We start from the raw sequence: 20,316 nt of genomic DNA, 5'->3' as shown, positions 1-20,316 counted from the left end.
GCCAGGGGGCATCAGGCTTAGCTCTGTCAACAAAATCGTTGTGCTCAATGCCAGCATGAACAGGTCCTCATTTCAGCTCTCAGGCACAATGGCTGCATTTGAAGCAGGGCTGGGAAACAGGACTCCAGTTTCCAAACTATGTTTCCTTAGGTGGCAAGAAGAACCCCACCCAACCTCATTATACAGTGGCAAACCTCACAGCAGCCTGTTGGTGGTTCAGACTCTTCTGCTAAGCAAAGCCTGGTCCCACAGGCTCCAGGAGAGGAAGGGATTCAGCCAGGATGGGCAGCAGGGTATTTTCCTTCAAACGTTCTCAAGTTCTGCTGGCTAAGAGCACATGGTCCCAGCTGACTCGGTGGCTTGAACAGTTCTGTGGTATACCTCACTTCCAGGAATCTCAGCCAGCCTCGGGTGGAGAGCCTTGTCACGTATTTACCCACAGACTAGTTCCAAGATGCAGAATCATGCCACTGGAAAGAATTTTCAGTCTGTGACTTTGGGCCCCACGGTTTCTACATTTCCTTGACAACTGCTCATGATATAGGGATTTAAAACACATCTTCTCTCATATTTTCACATTCTTACTCATTTCACTTAGCTAACTTTGAAAAAGCAGGGACTGCAAAGACCAATCAAAGGAAAGAGTCAAATCTTGCCACTTACAAAGCATCATCAGAGCTGAAAACTACCAGAGGGCTGCTTTTTTCTACATTATTCTGAAGCCCCGCCTTTAAGCTTGGAATTACTCAAAGGAAATGCTTATGTGGCAAAATGTTAGGGGTGACCTCCTCTCTATAATATCCCTTGGTGACATCTGTCATTCCATTCCTAAATGTTAATAGCCATCTCGTCTGTGTTAGGTTTGCTGGAGGAAGAAAAGAGAGGAATTTGGAACACACTTGTAAAAGACATATACTCTTGGAAATCAAAGCATGCCAAGTCCAAAACCCTTGATGTAAATCAGTTCATTAGAGCAGGAAGCCCAGCGAAACGATGTAGTTTAGCAGAAAGAACGCTGCGCTTGGAGTCCAAAAACAGATTGAATTCTCTCTCTACTGTCTTTCTCTGCCTTAATTCCCTCATCTGTAAATTGGTGATAACCATCCCTATCTCATTGTAAGGCAGTGATTAAGATTTAATACGTGTGTGTGTGTGTGTGTGTGTACCCATGAACATATTCTGTAATGACTCTATGAACGTCAGCACACTTTGTGACTTTGAGAGCAGCGGCCACGAGAAAGGAGAAAGAAGATGGGGCCCCAGGATTTACCACAGTGCTGGGTCCTAATGAACTTCCCAACAGCGAGCCTTTGACTCCACCCGGCAACTCACTGCCCATCAGCCTTCTCCAGGATGATGCTTAAGAACTGAAAAAGGTCTGAGCGCTCGCGGTTTGTTAGGGTCTTCCCCTCCCACCCCCCTACATCCGGGACCTGTCTCCCCCTACATCCGGGACCTGTCCGACGCAGCCTGTCCGACGCAGCCCGTCGCTCTGTGGCGCCCCCACCGGCGGGTGCTGCTAGGTTCCGCCATCTTGGCTCTTTCTTGGAGGGTCGGCCGGACAGTTGGAAGCTCCCTGGTGGCATTTTAATGAAGACTGTTATACCTCAGGTGTAACTTTTACTGACGCCTAGGGAAGCCTGCTTACCTCTGCTTCGGGCACCCTTACTCTGGCTTCATAAAATATTGTTTATAAGGCCAAGCTCAAATAAAGTTAAAACAATACAGCAGGGTGGTAGGGATGGTTGGTTACACGACTCCAGCCTGTACACAAGCGGATTCCCTCTCACCCCTGGATCTGCAGGCTGGTGGATTGCCCCCGAGAGTTATTTTTCTATTCATTTGGGCAATTTCCCCCCAAAGCGGGCTCTGGTGCTGCCAAGCCGTGGCCATAGGGAGAAACGTGGGGCTGACATGTGAGCCCCAAGCAGCAGCGGGGAAGCGGGGAGGCGGAGTTGTTTCACCTCCGGGCTTGGAAAAGCAGCCTTTTGGGAGGGAGCCTAATTGATTCTACCGGTGGCGGCACTGTGCTGGAGACCCCTGAAAAGAATGATGTTTGGGCCAGGGCACCAGCGCCGAAGGCATACACACTTCCTTTAATTAACAGGAGCTCGATGCCAACAAACACACCGGCATATGGGAAGTGAGGGCGGCGAACAGGCAAGCCTCCCGACTTCCTCAGGGAGTGCCCTGCCAGCCAGGATTATTCTCTGTTCTTGTTTCCTCACAACGCCCCCCCCCCCCCCCCCCCCCCCCCCCCCCGTGCTTGGTGGAGAGGCCCGCCCCAGGGGCTGGCAGACCCCCAGCCTGTTCGCACTGCCTGAGCGTGTCTCCCGGCCTCTCTGGCAGGGCTGTTTTTCCTGAGTGGCTCCTTTGAAGCCTTCAGGAAAGCCAGGGTTCTTTATACTTCCTGACCTTAAATGGTCATCATCGTCTTCTTTTTAAAAAATGCTTATTTTTATTTATTTATTTTTTTAAAGATTGACAGAGAAGAGAGTACAAGCAGGGGCGGGTAGCAGGCAGAGGGAGAGGGAGAAGCGGACTCCCCACTGAGCAGGGAGCCACAGGAGCCTGGGATCATGACCTGAGCTAAAGGCAGATGCTTAACTGACTGAGCCACCCGGGTGCCCCTTAAATGGTCAATTCTGTCTCCCTTTTTTGTGGGTTTGGTATTTCAGTTCTGTGGTTATTTCTACTGATAAACTTCATCTTCTTGTCTCTGCAGATCTCCCCCAATCACAGCTACCCTCCCCTGCAGGGTCTGAAACGGTCTCTAGCGCCAGCGAAGCTCACCCAGGTGAAGAGCGGGACTGCCCTGTCTGTGGCTTTTTCCGTGCACTAGGTCAGTGCTTCTCATTTCTAGAGCAGTCTTTCCTCGGATATTATGCTCTATGAGTCTCTTTCGATGATTAGCAATTGCAATCATGGTTTGAGAGACAGGGATTCATTCAGGAAGTGGAATACACCAAGTTAAGTGCCAGTTACTGTGCTGGGGCCTGAGGGCTGCAGGTACCTGAGGTCAGACTCATCTCCAGGTAAGGAGCCAGAGGTTAGTGCTCTAGTCCTGTGTCCATCGAGCTATGGTTGTGGAAAGACCATCCTGACTGTGCACAGACCATCTGAAACAAAGCAGACTTGTTATAAATGCAGATTCCAAGGTCTCATCCCAGGACCTTCTAAACCAGAATCTCTGGGAGGGGGGCCCAGGAAGATGTATTTTTTTAAAGATTTATTTATTTGTTTTAAAGAGAGAGGGAGGGAGAGGTGGGGAGGGGCAGAGGGAGAGGTAGAGAGAGTCTTAAGCAGACTCCATGCTGAGCGTGGGGCCTGACTTGGGGCTCAATCTCACCACACTGTGATCATGACCTGAGTGGAAAAAGTTGGATGCTCAACCAACTGTGCCACCCAGATACCCCTGGAAGATATATTTTTAAGGAGTTTCTTAGATAATTCATATTCACACTAAATTTTGAGAACCGTCATCCAACTTTAGAGCCACTCTTCTAGAAGTACTTAGGATGTGATAGCATTTGAGGTTTCTAAAATGTAAGTCTTTATTTAAATTTTGACTTTCTTTGAAAGGAATTATCAAAGGATACCTTATTTTACATATATAGTGTGTGTGTGTACACACACACACACACACACATACACACACACATATATATATCCATCCTAGTTTTGTGAGGAAGTAGCTTATAAAACTTGGGTGACCCTTTTTAAAAATTAAAAACAATTTTTAAAAATGTTTTAGTATAGTCACCATGCTGTACATTACATCCCCAGGACTTAACTTACCTGATAACTGGGAGTCTGTAAATTTTGACAATCTTCACCCATTTTTCCTGCTCTCCTCCCCATTTGGCAACCCTCTCTGTATCTGTGAGTTCAGTTTTGTTTTTTCAGATTCTACATACAGGTGAGATCATATAGTATTTGTCTTTTTCTGTCTGGTTTATTTCACTTAGCATAATGCCTTCAAGGTCCATCCATGTTGTAGCAAACAGCAAGATGTCCTTCGTTTTATGGCTGAACAATATTCCATTGTATATATACCCTGCATCTTCTTTATCCATTCATCTGTTGATGGACCACTTAGGTTTTTTCCATGTCTTGCCTCTTATAAATAAGGCTGCAATGAACATGAGGGTACAGGTATCTTATTGAGATGGTCATTTTGTTTTCTTTGGATAAAGACCCAGAAGTGGAATTGCTGGATCATATGGTAGTTCTATTTTTAATTTTTTGAGGAAATGCCATCCAGCATCCTGGCTGCACCAATTTATATGCCCACTAACAGTCACATGGATTCCCTTTTCTTCACGTCCTCACCAACATTTGTTATTTCTCATCTTTTTGTCATGTTGGGATGACATTTGTGGTTTGGTTTTGTTTTTCGGCATTTGTGGGCTTTTTAAAAGATTTTCTTTATTTGTCAGAGAGCACAAGCAGGGGGAGTGGCAAGCAGAGGGAGAAGCAGGCTCCCTGCTCAGCAGGGAGCCTGATGCAGGACTCAATCCCAGGATCCTGAGATCATGACCCAAGCTGAAGACGAACACTTAAGTAACTGAGCCACCCAGGCACCCTAACATTTGTGTTTTGAAGGATGAATAGGACATGTAAAGTAAGGGATGGGGAAAGAGATACCAAGCAGAAGGAATAAAGTAACAAAAGACCCATGAGGTAAAAAGGTGTGAGTGAGAAAGACCCGAGCACATGTGGGCAGGAGGACAGATTGAGGTCAGGCTGGGAAGGCTCTTACATGTCATTGTAACACACGTATGTTGACCTTCTGACCATCCAGCTTCCATTCACCACTCCTAATAACACCCACAGGTTGGGCACTTGTCATAAACTAGACCCTGCTAGGAATACCAAAATTCTTTCTCCCAGAACTTTGAAGATAGAATGGAGAAAACCAGGAAAAAAAAAAAAATGTTTAGAGAACATTCATTCCAGAATAGTGCCTGGGCAAGATCTCTTCAATTCAATCCCATTTCCTTGAGTTAGCTACATTTGGTCTTATTGTTTGCAACCCAAAAACATTTTCTGACATAAATATGAGAGTAATAAAGTAAGAGGTGGAGTCAATACTTCTTCTATCCCAGGAACTTACTTACGTACATTAGTTTATTTTCTTCTCCTTTCTATGATTTTGCAGACATAAAATTTATCTTGGGTGGGGCTGTCTTCACGTAATTTCTCTGCTCTTGGTCTTGGGGTTTCTAGAAGCAGAGGAGAGGTTCTATTCACCCAAGGCTTTGCAAATGGATTTTTCTTGACTCATAACCAACAAAAGATGTGGAAAACTTCCTTGCCAAGGAAGAAATATCTAAAAAATGACCTGTAGGGATGGATCTGGGATATTTCTATCAAGTCACCAGGGCACAAAGTGTATTTACTAATGTTGTAGAAGAGAAGGGTGGAGAGGCCTGACCAATATTCAGGAGGATAGGCTTCCTTTTCACAAGGATTTCAGTAAACATCTGGGGGGGGGGGGGGGAGGAAAAAAAACACCAAAGAGACCAAAAAAAGTTCACAAGGAGAAAGAAGAAAATACTACCATATGAAGAGAAAGCAAATCAGTCAAGGACAAGTTGGAAGAATAAGTATGTGCTTGAACATGGAGGGAAAGATAGAGTCAGGGTCTATAAGAAATTGTTCAGTAACTGGTGACACACACACTGACAGGAAGATGGTTATAGTTAAGGGAAAGGGCAGTTTGGGGCACCTGCGTGGCTCAGTCAGTTAGGCATCTGCCTTCGGCTCAGGTCATGATCCCAAGGTCCTGGGATCGAGCTCCCCATCAGTCTCTGCTCCCAGCGGGGTGTCTGCTTCTCCCTCTGCTCCTCCACCTGCTTGTGTTCTCTCTCACTCATTCTCAAATAAATAAATAAAATTTAAAAAAAAAAAAAGGGCAATTTAATACATAAATTCTCTCTCTCCAACCCTACTACCGCACACAAGAGATAATTACATGTTTATAAAGAATATACACTCTCATTCAGCAATCATTTTTGGCATGCCTACTGTGTGCCAGACTCTATAGCAGGCAAGCCTTATTATCTCATTCCACAAAGAGGTAATTGAGCCTTAGAAACCTTGATAAGTGGTGGAAATAGAATTCAAGCCAAGCTCTTTATACTATGTGTGGAAAGCCTATTTTGGGCTATTTCAGTTTTTCAGTAATGGAACTAGAACTCTGCCCCCTTCAATGCTCTGGAGTTTAGGTTACATCCTATAGGAGACAGACATAGAATGTTTTTGAGCAGAGGTATTACACTAGCAGGTCTTTGGGTAGATAACTCTTGGAAACTTATCTTGGAGAGAGAACTCTGATCACCAGATATAAGGTGACTATGATAATCCAGACAAGAAGTGAGAAAGGCCCAAACCAAGGCAAGTGCACTGGGAAGGGAGGAAAGGAGAAGAGGCAAACAAACAGGAGGAGGTCCTCTGCAAGACCAGATGGCTGAACAAAACAATTCAGTCCCATGGCTTTAGAAAACCAAGTGGGTTCTCCTGCCACTGGCCAAGGCAGAAAATGCTAGAAGACAGTAACTGCCATAAAGCAGAGTGTCTATGACACTGAACCACTGCTCTTCTCCCTCCCCCGCTGTGGTCTACTGGGCTTTCCCAACTTGGTGTTTGCTATCCTCCCAACAGTTTGACAAGCCCTGACATAGTCCAGGCACCCTGAGGACATCATCATCTCTCAGCTTTGGCCAAGAGAAAACAGTGGGTTCATTAAGTGCTTTGCCTACAACAGGATTTCACCATAATGTCTGCGGGCAGCTTTATGATTCCTGATCCAGACCATTCTCTGAACTGCAGAAGCCACTGAAATGTCTCTGGATGGGCATCTTGTGCTCTCATGTCCACTACCGTGGAGACTGGGAGTGGAGCAGGGGATGCGGTTCCTTTGCAGATTTTTTTTTCCAGCTGTGGCTTTCACAAACCGCATGGAAGACTGCAAGTCTTGTCTGATCAGCAGGCTGAAGACTTGAGCTTGTACAGTACTTACTCAGTGGTACTGTTTGGTGTACCCACAGCCAGGGGACTCTTTGGCTGATCCTGGAAACCCAGAGCAGTGGCAGAGACTGATTCAATTATTGGGAGGAGTTTTCACAGCCTTCAATTTGAAAGAGCCGGTACAAATTTGGTACCAGGAAGAAGAGCATTGCAGTTAGATGTCCTGGTTCTGCTGAGCCTGAACTAAGCACCGCCTGAGCTGAAGACAAGTACAGAGTTGGGTTGGCCCAGAGGTAATGATGCTCAGTGGTAGCAGCTTAAAACAACAAATACATGATTTTTTCCACATAGTTCCTGTGGGTCAGGAATGTTGGAAAAGCTTAGTTGGGTGGTTCTGGCTCAGCATCCCTCATGAGGTTGCAGTCAAACCATTGGCAAGGGGCTACAGTCATCCAAAGACTCGAATGAGGCTGGAAGATCCACTTCCAAGCTCATTCATATCGATCTTTGTAGAAAGTGTCAGTTCCATGTCAGAGTACTCCTCTTATTAAAAATGTTTTTATTGGGGCGCCTGGGTGGCTCAGTGGGTTAAGCCGCTGCCTTCGGCTCAGGTCATGATCTCGGAGTCCTGGGATCGAGCCCCGCATCAGGCTCTCTGCTCTCTCGGGGAGCCTGCTTCCTCCTCTCTCTCTGCCTGCCTCTCTGCCTGCTTGTGATCTCTCTGTCAAATTTAAAAAAAAAAAAATCTTAAAAAAATGTTTTTATTTGCTAATTTGGATTGGTAGGACATTTCCATAAAGAACAAAAGGGGTACAAGTAAAAAAAAGAAAAATTATCTTTCCTACTCTATCCCCCAGATACCCTGTTTCTCTCCACCAAGGTACTGCGTGTTATCAATTTCTTACATATCCTCCTGGATATGTATACATGACACACACACAAGCAAATATATATTAGTGTAAGTATTCTTTCTCTCTTCTGTTGTTACTCAATTTGCTGTACCTTAATTTTTGTCACGTAACAAAATATCTTGGCGAGCTTTCAAAGTATGTACATAAAGAGTATCTTCACTTTTTATGGCTGTATCATATTCCATTACAAAGATATGCTATAATTTATTTAAATAGTCCCTATTGATAGTTGTCTGGATTGTTTTCTATCTTGTGATATTAAAGCAATGCTATAGTGTATAACTGTATGAACTTGTAATTACCTACATGCAGGAATAAATTCATAGGATAAAAAAAAAAGTGTCAGTTCCTTGCCATGTGGACCTCTCCACAGGGCTGCTCATGACATGGAAGGTGGCTTTGCCCAGTGCATGTGACAGAGACAGAGACAGAGAGATTACAAGTGCAAAAGGAAGCCATGGTGTCTTTTAAACTCTAATCTCAGAGGCGGCATATCATTATGTCTGCCATATTTTGGTCACACAGACCAACCCTGGTACAATGGACAGAACCACCCAAGAGTGAATGTCAGAAGCCAGGGGTCATTAAGGGGTCACTAGGGTGGCCTCGGAGAATGGCTACCACACTGAAAGTTCTGGTGAGCACTCCATCCCATAGTGCACCCGCTTCACAGCCAGAAGGAAAGACAGCTCCACCCCTGAGACTTCCTCTCCATTTGGTTTTTGCCACCTTACTATAGTGTAGGAAAGCATGTGAATGTTGTTGCCTGCGTTTTGACCTCCAGCATTTCCATCCCATTCCCATTCATGAACCCTTAACAACGGCAGTCCTCTCGCCTTCTAGACTCAGACTTGCATTTAGACTCAACGCTCTACAGCTCAGCACAGTTCATCATTGTCCCGATTGTTTCATGTGTCCTTAGATGGTTTCCCTAACTCCACTGTAGGCTCCTTATGAGACGAGAACATAGGTCTTCCTTTTATTTGTAAACAGCCATAGCAGCAAACCCGATGCAGGACACATGGGACCTGTTTAATCAAGAGCAATTCGCTGAACTGATTGATTCGGATGCCCTTCTCAAAGCCTCCTTTTTATAGTCTGGGAAGTTGAGGAGTCAGCAAGGAAAACACTCGGTCAGATGAATCATCAGTCAAGTCCAGAGCAGACGCCATAGGCAGCTGCTCATCCCAGCTGGAAGAGGAAGCCTGGCTCTTAGTCCCAGGCTCGGAGGTTGCCGACTGCCTCAAGCTGGGGCTAATGATCACGCCTCTCTCGCACTGATCTCTGGAATAACTCATGAGGCTGTTGGAGGCCTCATTTCTGCACAGCCTGGGCTGGTTGTGTGCATTTTGCCAGGCGGGCACTAACAATTTCAGAGAAAATGGTCACTAACAAGCAGAACTTCCTTTTAAATCTCTCCATAATTTGTGACATGGCTCTGAACTAGCAGGTCGAGCGGAAGGGCCACTTGCTTCACATGATGTCATCAGCACACACCAATCAGTGCTATGGATCCGATTCTAGTCTGCTCCTTAGCACCAGATCATACAGTCATACAACAGTTGGTGATGTGGAAAGGAAGATGAATTCTGCCCCATTGCTAGTAAGATCTATGCAGTGGTGCCAACTGAATGCACTCTGTGGTTGACATCACTAAGTGGCAAGACCAATATCTCAGATTGCAATCACAGCGAGGAGAGCTCCCCACCACCTGCTCTTCACTTGCCCTGGGTTTACCTGGGGTTAATGGGTCCTTACTAAATATTTCATTATTCAAAATGGCCTTTGGAAACCAGTGCCTTTTGTCCTTTCAGTGAATTCACCTTAGTTCCTGAGTTGTCTGCACCTCAGCTTCTCCTCTCAGTGGTTTTGCATTTGTGGTAACTCTGGGAGAAAGCCTGTGAAAAATGCTTTGTTATATTACATTGCCCCCTGGCTCCAATGAATTGCTCCGTAAATCACGATATTGTTCAAGTGTCCTAGCAAAACTAAACCACATTCAAGGGCTCAGAGAGCACAAGGATATTAATCAGAGGCAAACATTGCAGAAGGGACATTTAAAAAAAAGAAAAAGAAAGGAAAAAACCAGTTTTTAATGTGTGGAGTCTGGAGAAGAGCGTGCATTGGGACTGGGGCCAAAGCAGAGTATTTTTACTCCTTCATAAATACTCTGATAGGGGAATGCATTATCTCCGAACACTTTAAGCCCATTTAGTTTTATAGCAAAACAATATTGAACACCTGCTGCATCTTAATGATGTAGTTCAAGCAGTACGGGTGAGAATGGGAGGGGTGGGGGTGGGGCGCCATCCATCAGGAAGAACATTTAATCAGCTTCAGCTGGGACCCACAGCATTCGTGGAGAGGATGACAGACACAAGCATCTCACAAATATCTCGATCGCACCTGTCCTTGACTATAGCCCAACAAAGGCAGTAAACCTAGCTCCTTGAGTCCTAGGCTGTAGGTGCACACCTCAGGGAGGGGAAGCAGTAGGTTTCTCGGATTACTGCCCAGGACAACTAGTCAGCAGACCAACAGCCTTTATCGAGAGCCTATAAACCACTCAGCACTAGGTACGATGGAAAAACACAAGCAAAAAAGGAGGGGGCAAATTCTACTATTCTGGAACTTAAGACGACAGAATATTGCTCAAAATAAATGGCACTTGCTTGTCTTTTTGCCACTTGGATTTCTTGTGCCAGCATTTGGTTTCTTCTTTGTGTTTTTTCCAGTTTTATTGGGATCTAATTGACATATATCACCATGTAAGTTGAAGGTGTACAGCATGATGATTTTAAACCCAATACACTGTGAAATGTTTACCACAATAAGGGTAGTTAGCACAGCTTTCACATCCCATCATTGCCATTTTGGTGGTGGTGTTATGGGAAGAACATTGAAAGCTCTACTGTCAGAGCAACTTCCAATATACAGTCCAGAACTATGAACTATATTCACCACGCAGTCCTTTAGATCCCCAGAACTTACTCATCTTATAAATGAAAATCTCTGCCCTTTGACCAACATCTCCTCACTTCCCTTAACCTTCAGCCTCTGACAACCACCTTCTACTCTCTGCTTCTCTGAGTTTAGTCTTTTCTGGACTCTGCATGTAAGTGAGATTATATGTATATCTTTCTCTGTCTGATTTATTTCATTGGGCATCATGCCCTCAAGGTCCATCCATGATGTCACAAAAAGCAGGCTCTCCTTTTTTTTAATGACTGAATAATATTCCATTATCACATAGTCCTGATATCACACGTTCTTTATCCATTCATCATGGATTCTTAGGTTGCTTCCAACATAGGTTGGCTATTGTGCATTAAAGCTGCAGTGAATATGGGGGTACAGAAATTTCTTCAAGATAATGATTTCATTTCCTTTGGACTTAGACCCAGAGGTGGGATTGCTGGATCATAGGGTATTTCTATTTTTAATTTTTCACAGTGGCTGCACCAATTTACACTCCCACCACCACTGCACAAGTTTCCCTTTCCCCACATCCTTATCATCAGTTATCTCTTGTCGTCTTGATGATGGCCATTCTAAGAGTGTGAGATGATATTTCTTTGTGGTTTTGATTTGCATTTCAGGGTTTGGTTTCTAATGGCATCTGACTTAAAGTAGGTAGCTTGTGTCCTGAAGCAATTTATCATCTAATGGTATGTGACAAGCACCAACAAATTACTATCCCTAAACATGTATTAAAGACAAACTTTTTAAATCTCAGACCTCCCAAACAGAAAATAATAAATGAGGAAAGGGGCAGTTTTCCACTGATGAATTGCAAAGAAAACATTGCAGCAAAGGTCAACTTTTCAAATCCCGTCTTAACTCTTCACCTTCTTCCTCATTTCCCAAGCACACAAAGAAAATAAAGGTCATTTGAAATACCACTGACCTTTAAATATTTTGCCATATAATGATAAGCAGACAGACTGTGGGGTCAGCAGGCCTGGCCTGAGTGTGAATCATGGCTCTCTGTGCCTCTGGTCAATTACATTAACTATCGAGGCCTCAGTTTCTTCATCTGCAAAATGAAAATAATAGCATTAACTTTATATAATTGTTGTGAGAATGAACTAAGGCCATCCACATGGGGGCTCAGAATATTACCAGGTAGTAAGTGCTCAATAATGTTATTAATATAAGCATTATCATATATACATATATCATTACCATATTATTTTTGTATACATAAAACACACACACCACTCTTTATGTGTATGTGTATGGAGTTTCGAGCACTTATTGCTTAGACCTTCCATTTTTCAATGTGTTTAGGTACAGTCATAAAATGAATAGACGATCAAATTATTTATAAGTTTCAGTAACTTTCCAATCTCTCTGCTTACTAGTATCTTTTGACTCTATAATTTTTCACAATGTACACAGGATAAACAAAATTCACCAGCTACAACACACTCTTTTTTAAAAAAAGGACATACTTCCTGTACTATTTTGATAATTTTTTTAAACTTACAATGCATTATTAACATTTTAACCCATGTTAGCCTCCCAAAACATCATTTTTAATGGCTGCCATGTATGCCATTTCATGAATGTACCCTAAAATATTTAAACAATCTCCTATTGGTTGTTTCCAAATTAGGTTGTTTCCAATATTTGATATTATATTCATTTTTTAAAAGATTTTATTTATTTGAGAGAGAGAACACAAGCAAGGTGCGCAACAGGCAGAGAGAGAAGCAGACATCCATTGAGCAAGGAGCTTCATATGGGACTCGATCCCAGGACCCTACCTAGGATCATGACCTGAGTCAAAGGCAGATGCTTGGTCAACTGAGCCAAAGGCAAATGCTTAATCAACTGAGCCACATAGGTGTCTCCAATATTTGATATTATAAATATCCAGTGAGAAACCACCCTGTAGAATTTTCTTACACACATTTTTGGTTGTTGCCTTAGGATGACTTCCCAGAACTAGAACCACTAAATCAAAACAAATGCAATTAAAACATTCTAAAAAGAATATAAACACATTACAGAAAATAGAGCAAGGGAAAAAAATACAATTCTACCACATTAATACAATTACTAATATAATTTGGGTGATTAAGATATTCTGATGTTTTCCTTTTTACTTAGAAGAATAGAAGCTTCAAGTAAAAGATGGACAGATGTTTATTATTTCTGCTCTCTTCTGAAACCCACTAAAGTGACAATAAAGAACTAAAAGAAAAGCATGAACCCACAACGAAAAAGAAAATGGAAAAGGAGATGACAACAGCCAAAAGATGGGATAAAAATTTTGAGAACTGAAAAGCAAACCAGATGAGTGATAACTGACTTAGTAGATCATAGGAAATGAAAATCCATGCCATGACTTAAAGCTGTGACTGGCTTTAAAAGAAACAGCTAGAGGGGTGCCTGGACTTCTCAGTGGGTTAAAGCCTCTGCCTTCAGCTCAGGTCATGATCCCAGGGTCCTGGGATTGGCCCTGCATCAGGCTCTCTGCTCAGCAGGGAGCCTGCTTCCCTTCCTCTCTCTCTGCCTGCCTCTCTGCCTACTTATGATCTCTGTCTGTCAAGTAAACAAATAAAATCTTAAAAAAAAAAAAAAAAAAAGAAGCAGCAGCTAGACCATCCAGATCCTGCCTTGACCCTGAAAGGAGACAAGATTTACCCTCTAGAGAGACTGAGCCAGATAGGTCTGGATCAGGCACATCAGACACTGGGAGAGGGGGGAGGCGGCAGCTATGGTAAGGCATTTCAGTGAAAGTTGACATACCAACTGAACGCCCCCTTTCCCATTTCCATTCCCAGAGTGCTGGAAGCCAGGCTTGCACACTCTATCCCTCTTCCCAACCTCAGACGGGGACTGGAGAATTCTTCTACAAGCAATTTATAGATCCAAGAGAAAAGACTAAGAAAGGACCCCAAAGAGGTCAGTTCTCTGAATAAACTAAGGTGAAGTTCAATGACTGACAAGGGCCCCCTATGCCCCTGCCCCATGCAGAAAAGGATCACAAGACATTTGGCAAAAGCCACTAACATGAAACACGCCAAAACAAAAGTATCCAAAATGAGGAACTCAGAAAAAACAGGGCAGGAAGCAGAAGAAAATTTCTGGAAAAGAGATAATATTACATATGTGTAATAAGAACAAGAGGCTATAAAAAATTAGAAAGCAGGGAAATGCTCTAAGTCATTAAATATGGTTTTCTTTTGAAAGATAAAGTTGAAGATCTCTCCCAGAGAGTGGAACAACAACAAAAAGTTAAAGAAGATGTAAAGGATAGGAAATTTTGAGACAGAGGTAAGAGAGAAACCAAGAAAACAGATGGGAGGAAATTAAGAATTAATATTGGATCTGACCTAAAGGAAAGTGACACATAGTACAGTGAATAAGAAAAGGCATACCCAGCATACATCATTCTGAAATTTAATAGCATTACAGATAAAAAGAACATAACATTTCCAAAAAGAAACCTAAAAAGAAAAACAAGTTACTTAAAAAGACAGACTCAGAAGAACTAATGAAAAACAATGGAGAAATTCTGAGGGAATTATTTTAAATAATAATTCTATACCCAGCCAAACTATACATAAAGCATAATTTTAAAAATACAGTTTCAGACATTTGAAGTCTCAAGAAATGTATCTTCTTTGTTCAGGAAGCTACTGATGGACATGCTTTGCTAAAACTGGCAGAGTAAAGAAAAGGCGAAGAAATGGCAATGAAAAAGCTGATTGCTGGGGTGCCTGGGTGGCTCAGTTGGTTAAGCATCTGACTCTTGATTTTGACTCAGGTCATGATCTCAGGATGATAGCAAGCTCCGTGTCAGGCTCTGTGCTGGGTGTGGAGCCTCCTTAATATTATCTCTCTCTCCCTCTTCCCCTGCCCCTCCCCTATCTCTCTTCCTCTCTCTTCAAACAAGCAAGCAAAACTGACTGCTATAACCTGGAGATCGGAAAATAATTTAGTGGCTAATGAAGACATAAGCTTATCTCTTCCCCTCACATAAGAGTCTAAGGTAAACATTCCAGGTCTGCAGGGCAACTTTGCTCCATTTAGTCCTTCAGGGAACCAGATTCCTTCTGTCTTGTTTCTCTGCCACCCTTCAAAGCAATGGTTCTTGAAATGTAATCTCCTGGCTAGCATCACTTGAGAACTCGTTAGATATGCCAAATCTCAGTCCCAGCACCAAGTCTAATGGATCAGAAATTCTAGAGGTAGAGCCGGAAACCTGTTTTAACAGGCCTTCCAGGTAATTCTGGTAAAGTTTGAAAACCACTTTAGGGCATTATCCTTTTCTGTATCATCAAAGTTTGATGGCAGCTACTTCCATGTTCCAGGTCACCAGAGGGGAAAAGGTGTGGAGGTTTTTATGAGAAAGCCAGAAAGTGGCATATGTTGCTTCCACTTCCATTCACTTGGCAAAACCTGGTCATGTGGTCATCCTTAGCTTCAAAGGTGAGTTGGGAAATGTAATCTTCAGCTGGGCAACCACATATTAGCTACAATTCGATTACTGTGGAAGAAGGAAAGAATGAATTTAAGAAGATAACCAGCAGTTTCTACCATTTATATAATCCAGGCAATATGAACTCCAATACTGAAGAGCAACAAAGATAGAGTCCAGGATGTTGCTGAATGGACAACCCAGAATGTTCCACTCACAGACTAGAACTGTGAATCAGGCCACAGAGCAACCAGTCCAGATGGGAACAGGAACACAGCAGAAGTTCCAGGAGCTTTCCCAAGGAAAATAACAAAACCAAGAGAATACCTGTATTTGAATGTATTCACAGGAGATTTTCCAGATAAAGTAATAATAGGTTCATAGAAAACTAAACAGAATACAAAAAAAAAAAAAAAAAAGAAAGAAAGAAAGAAAGAAAGAAAAGTATTAATTACAGGGAAAATGGAAGGCTGAGTGAAGAAGGAAACAAAATTATAGGATTCTATGTGGCTTATCTGGGAATAATGTTTACATAGTCAGAGTGTAAATAATACTGATTTAACTAAAATGGTGATGTAACTATATTGGAAGAATGAGCAGAAAGTGTATGCAGACCAGTTTAATGATGATAAACATACAGCTGTGTTATATTATACTGTGTATCAGAAATTATTCTAAGCTCGTTATATATTCACCTTTTAATCTTTAATCACTCTCTGAAGTAGATTCTATTATCATCCATCTTACATATGAGGAAACTGAGGCACATAGCAGTTAGGTAACTTGTTTAAGGTCACACAATTAGTAAGAACTGGACTTGGGATTTAAACTCAGGTAATTTCTGTCCAAAGTCTATGTTCTCAGTTACTATTATGCTACATAGTCTCACTTCCTGTGGTAGGAAGTCAAAAGACAATACCTAAAATCAATAAACTGAGAAATACAGGATAAGCATCTTATTAATAAATAAAGACATAAGTACCAAGACAAAACAGATAAGCATTTAAAGTGAGTGCTTCTGGTCAGGGAGTAACTGGGAGTGGTCAAAGAATCACTGTTTTTCTTGTTATTGTTGTTATAAACCCAGTGGTAATGTTTGAATTTTTAAATCTTTTAAACATCACTGTCTTTTTTAAAGATTTTATTTATTTATTTGAGAGAGAGAGAGAAAGAAAGAAAGCATGAGCAGGGGGAAGGACAGAGGGAGAAGCAGACTCTCTGCTGAGCAGGAAGCCCGATGTGGGGCTCAACCCAGGACCCCGGGATCATGACCTGAGCATCTGCGGAAGGCAGATGCTCAACTGACTGAGCCACTCAGGTGCCCCTTAAACATCACTTTGATGGGGTTGCCTGGGTGGCCCAGTTGGTTGTATCCAGCTCTTGGTTTCAGTTCAGGTCGTGATCTCATGGGTCGTGGGATCGAGCCTGGCTTTGGACTCCTCACTCAGGGGTAGGGTCTGCTTGAAGATTCTCTCCATCTGCCCCTCCCTCCATCTCTCTAAAATAAATACATAAATTTTTAAAATAAAATAAAGTAAACATCACTTTGACCAAAGTAAATTTTTTAAAAAGAGAGATGACAGAAAGAATGTGCCTGCCTAAGTAAACTTAGAGAATGGAGGGAGACCCAGAAGAGAAGGTCAAGAGAACCCGAATGGGTAATTATGCAAGGGAAACAACTGGGAAAGTTACAGAAAAAGAGAGAGAGGAATTTCCACAAGTAATGGAAAGAAAAGGATGGCATTCTTTTTTTTTTTTTTTTTTAAGATTTTATTTATTTGACAGACAGAGATCACAAGTAGGCAGAGTGGCAGGCAGAGAGAGAGGAGGAAGCAGGCTCCCTGCTGAGCAGGGAGCCCGATGCGGGGCTCGATCCCAGGACTCGATCCCAGGACCCTGGGATCATGACCTGAGCCGAAAGCAGAGGCTTTAACCCACTGAGCCACCCAGGCACCCCAAAGGATGGTATTCTTAAAAAAGTGATAAGTCAAAAGTGAGGGAAGCCAGAGAGAAGGAGAGGGGAAGAGTTCGAATGAGACTGGGCAGAGACATCACTCCTGAACATTTGTCCTTGGAAGTTCTGGGAGTTGAATCCAGGGAAGCTACTGAGTTAGCCCTCCAGGGTCTTTATGCAGAGCTGTTTTGACCTGGGCGAACTCTAGACTCCTCCGTCAACTAAAACAAACAGCTCTGGCCTTAAAACTGAAGGTAGAAGGAACGATGACCCGCAAAGCCAATACTGAGATGACTGGCCTCCCACCTGATTATGTGTCAACCTAAGCCAAACTAAAAATTAGTAATAAAACTTCACTTGTTTGTCTATTTTGTGTCCTTGGGGTAAGTTACTTAATTTCTCTGAGGCTCAGGTTTTCTGCCATGAAAAATTAATACACAACAACTCCTGCATATGTATAATACATCATACCTTTCAGAGCTACTTTTCATTTTCCATTTCCCCAAGCTAATTTTCTTAGGAGATAAAGTGGAGGTTCAGGGAAATGAAGCGAGTAGCATATAATTACACAACTTGTTAATAGCGGGACACATAGTTCTTTTTTGTTTGTAACCACTGTCTCAATTAAGAGTCACAGAAACTCTATGGGGGGAAAAAGGCAATTTATAGAGAAGAAAACCATGATATGTCTCACATCACCTGGCTGGTTGGCATCGGAACTAGGACTGAAACCCAAAAGCATGGGTAGAGAGCAGGAGCTCAGAAGCATACCAGTGCTAACTCCTCCCCTGACTTCATGGGGACACAGGTACCCTCCTTCCCAGGAAGTCCAGATTTCACTGTCTCCTGTTTTCAAAGACATCCATTTGCCTAATTTTTTTTTTTATTTAGAAAATGTGATCATAGAAATAATAACAGCTGAGATTTACTAAGGCACTGTAACTGTGGTGAGCCCGGTTGACCAATGCAGGATGAGAGGGAGACAGGGGCTAGGAGGGGAGAAAGCTGAGTCTGGCTTTGGCAAGAGGGCCCGTGGTTGCCCAGATCTCAGGTCACAGCTTCCCTCCCAGAGCAGCCCTGGGCTCCACTGACATCCTTGCTGATGGAGGGAAGATGTTAGGGTTCGAAGCCCATGGCCAAGAAAAAATTACTGAGAAGGTTTTGGTGCAAAAAGGTGGTTTTTTGAAAGCACAGGGACAGGACCAGTAGGCAGAAAGGGCTGCACTGGGGTCACGAGGGGTGGCCCATTATAAACTTTCAATTTGGGAGGGGGTTAGGGATAGATTAAGTCTAGAAGGAATTTTGGAAGCAAGGATTCCAGGACTTTGAGGGGCTAGCTGTTGTTAAGAAAAGGTCATTTATTACCATATAATAAAGTCGTCTTCATGAGACCCTTCAGATGTATATCAGTGGCTTACATGCTTGGGGAATGATTACAAACATGTATCTTGGGGGTGGGGGGGGCGCGTAGAGATAAAGGAAGTTTCTAAAGGAATTGTTATACGTTAAAGTAGACTTACAGGAACTTGGAGAGTGGACTAAGATTATATATTGCCCTTAGCAAAGTATTAACGTGGAGGCAGCTGAGTCCCTAGAGGACTGTCACTTTGCCTGTTTCAAGGACTTGTCAATGGGATATAAGTAGTAAGGCGATTTAGTAATTTTTCTTCTGCCTTTGTTTCCCACATCACCTGCCTGCCATGCTCAGGGTGTGGGCCCTGGGCCCTTCCAGCCGGCAGACACCGAGGCTCCCAGCTTCCTTTTAGGGCTCGGGGCGGGAGGGGGTGGGGTACGGACAAGAGAGCCAGGCCTGGCCTCGGCCTTAGGTCCAGTTGGGCTCACTTTCACCTCCCACTAGGTCAGCGTTCTGGCCTCCCACCTGGGGCCACTACAACGGCAAGAGGAAGGAACCCAGCTCCAGCCCGCCCAGGAGGCCCTGAGGGAGGCTAGGGAGGCCGAGGAGGCCAGGAGGAGGCCAGGAGGAGGCCCGGGAGGCCTGGTCCGGGCCACCAAGCAAGCTACCCTGGGCAGGGCAGCTCCTTGCAGAGGCGCACTCTGTGGAGGTCCGCCCTCCTGGAGGCTGCCCTTCCAGAGACCCTCTGCGAGGGAAAGAAAAGCTAGAACCCCATGGTCAACGCCTTCCCGTGGAGGCCGAGGCTCCTCGTCCAAGGCCAGCAAAGCAAATATTTACCCTGGCTGCTGAGAGGCCGTGGAAGCCGGGGGGCTGGGGCCCGCACCCCCTTCCCAGCCCAGCCTTGCCACGTAGCTCGTGCAAAGTCTGTGTGTCCCCGCCCCCACCGCCTTTTAAAGGGGAACGCTGACAAGCCGAATACACCGGGAATAACAGCCATTTGTTTGGTTATCACTGCCGGTATTGAAGCCAGATGTGTGTGTTGCTGACATTGACATGGTACATCTGGCTGGGTTTTTGGTTTCCATCGTGGAGTTTACCACATCCACCCTAGTCTGCTAGAAGAGAGGAGGCGAACATCTGGAAGTCATTGCAGCTGTCACGCTTCAAGGGGATCCTGTACCACAGAGAGGAGAATTCAATACGTAACTGAGCAAAATTATCCAGCTCGTCTTGTCAGTCCAGATTTCGAACACATGCAGGAAAATGGCAACCGTGTTAGGGTGCCCTCCCTCTCTCCCTGTGATGCCCATGGGCGCTAAGAGCCCTAGGGTCCTTCACCCCGCCCCCCACCAACCCAAGGCACCGGGGTTGTCGCTATGGTAAGACTCCGGGCTGCGTTCATCGCTGCGTGCCTGAATCTTTTGTTCGTCCTGGGTAGGCTGGGCTAAGATGACTCTTTTTCTTTTCTTTTGATCTCAGTTTGCTGGAAGTTTTAAATGAAATATTGCTTAGTCCTTCCATTTCTGCTTACAACCCGTTTTCTCATGGCATTCAATGCTCTAGCCCTCCCCTACCTATTCAATTTCATCTCCATTCCTTTCCTAAGGCCAATACTACTTCCTGGTTAAAGCTGAAATAAGTTATGCTTATTCTGACCCCAACCTTGCCTTTTGCCTGGAACCTTTCTTTTCTT

At 43.8% G+C, this 20,316-nt stretch overlaps 2 long non-coding RNA genes across 2 annotated transcripts; one reads left to right on the top strand and one right to left on the bottom strand.

Annotated features, from left to right (window-relative positions):
- Nucleotides 1-1,532: 1,532 nt before the first annotated feature.
- LOC125092763 (uncharacterized) lies at nucleotides 1,533-7,509 on the top strand. Its single transcript, XR_007125065.1, has 3 exons — nucleotides 1,533-1,611; nucleotides 2,726-3,035; nucleotides 6,667-7,509. It is a non-coding gene; the product is annotated as an uncharacterized LOC125092763 (long non-coding RNA).
- Nucleotides 3,004-19,529, bottom strand: LOC125092762 (uncharacterized). Its single transcript, XR_007125064.1, has 3 exons — nucleotides 19,461-19,529; nucleotides 11,791-11,919; nucleotides 3,004-3,119 (listed from the first exon to the last, which is right to left on the bottom strand). It is a non-coding gene; the product is annotated as an uncharacterized LOC125092762 (long non-coding RNA).
- Nucleotides 19,530-20,316: the final 787 nt, after the last annotated feature.

The sequence above is a fragment of the Lutra lutra genome, chromosome 2 (genome assembly GCF_902655055.1).
Source record: "Lutra lutra chromosome 2, mLutLut1.2, whole genome shotgun sequence".
Classification (NCBI taxonomy): domain Eukaryota; kingdom Metazoa; phylum Chordata; class Mammalia; order Carnivora; family Mustelidae; genus Lutra; species Lutra lutra.
Note: the sequence above shows the minus strand (reverse complement) of the source record. Positions and strands in the feature narration are given on the sequence as shown.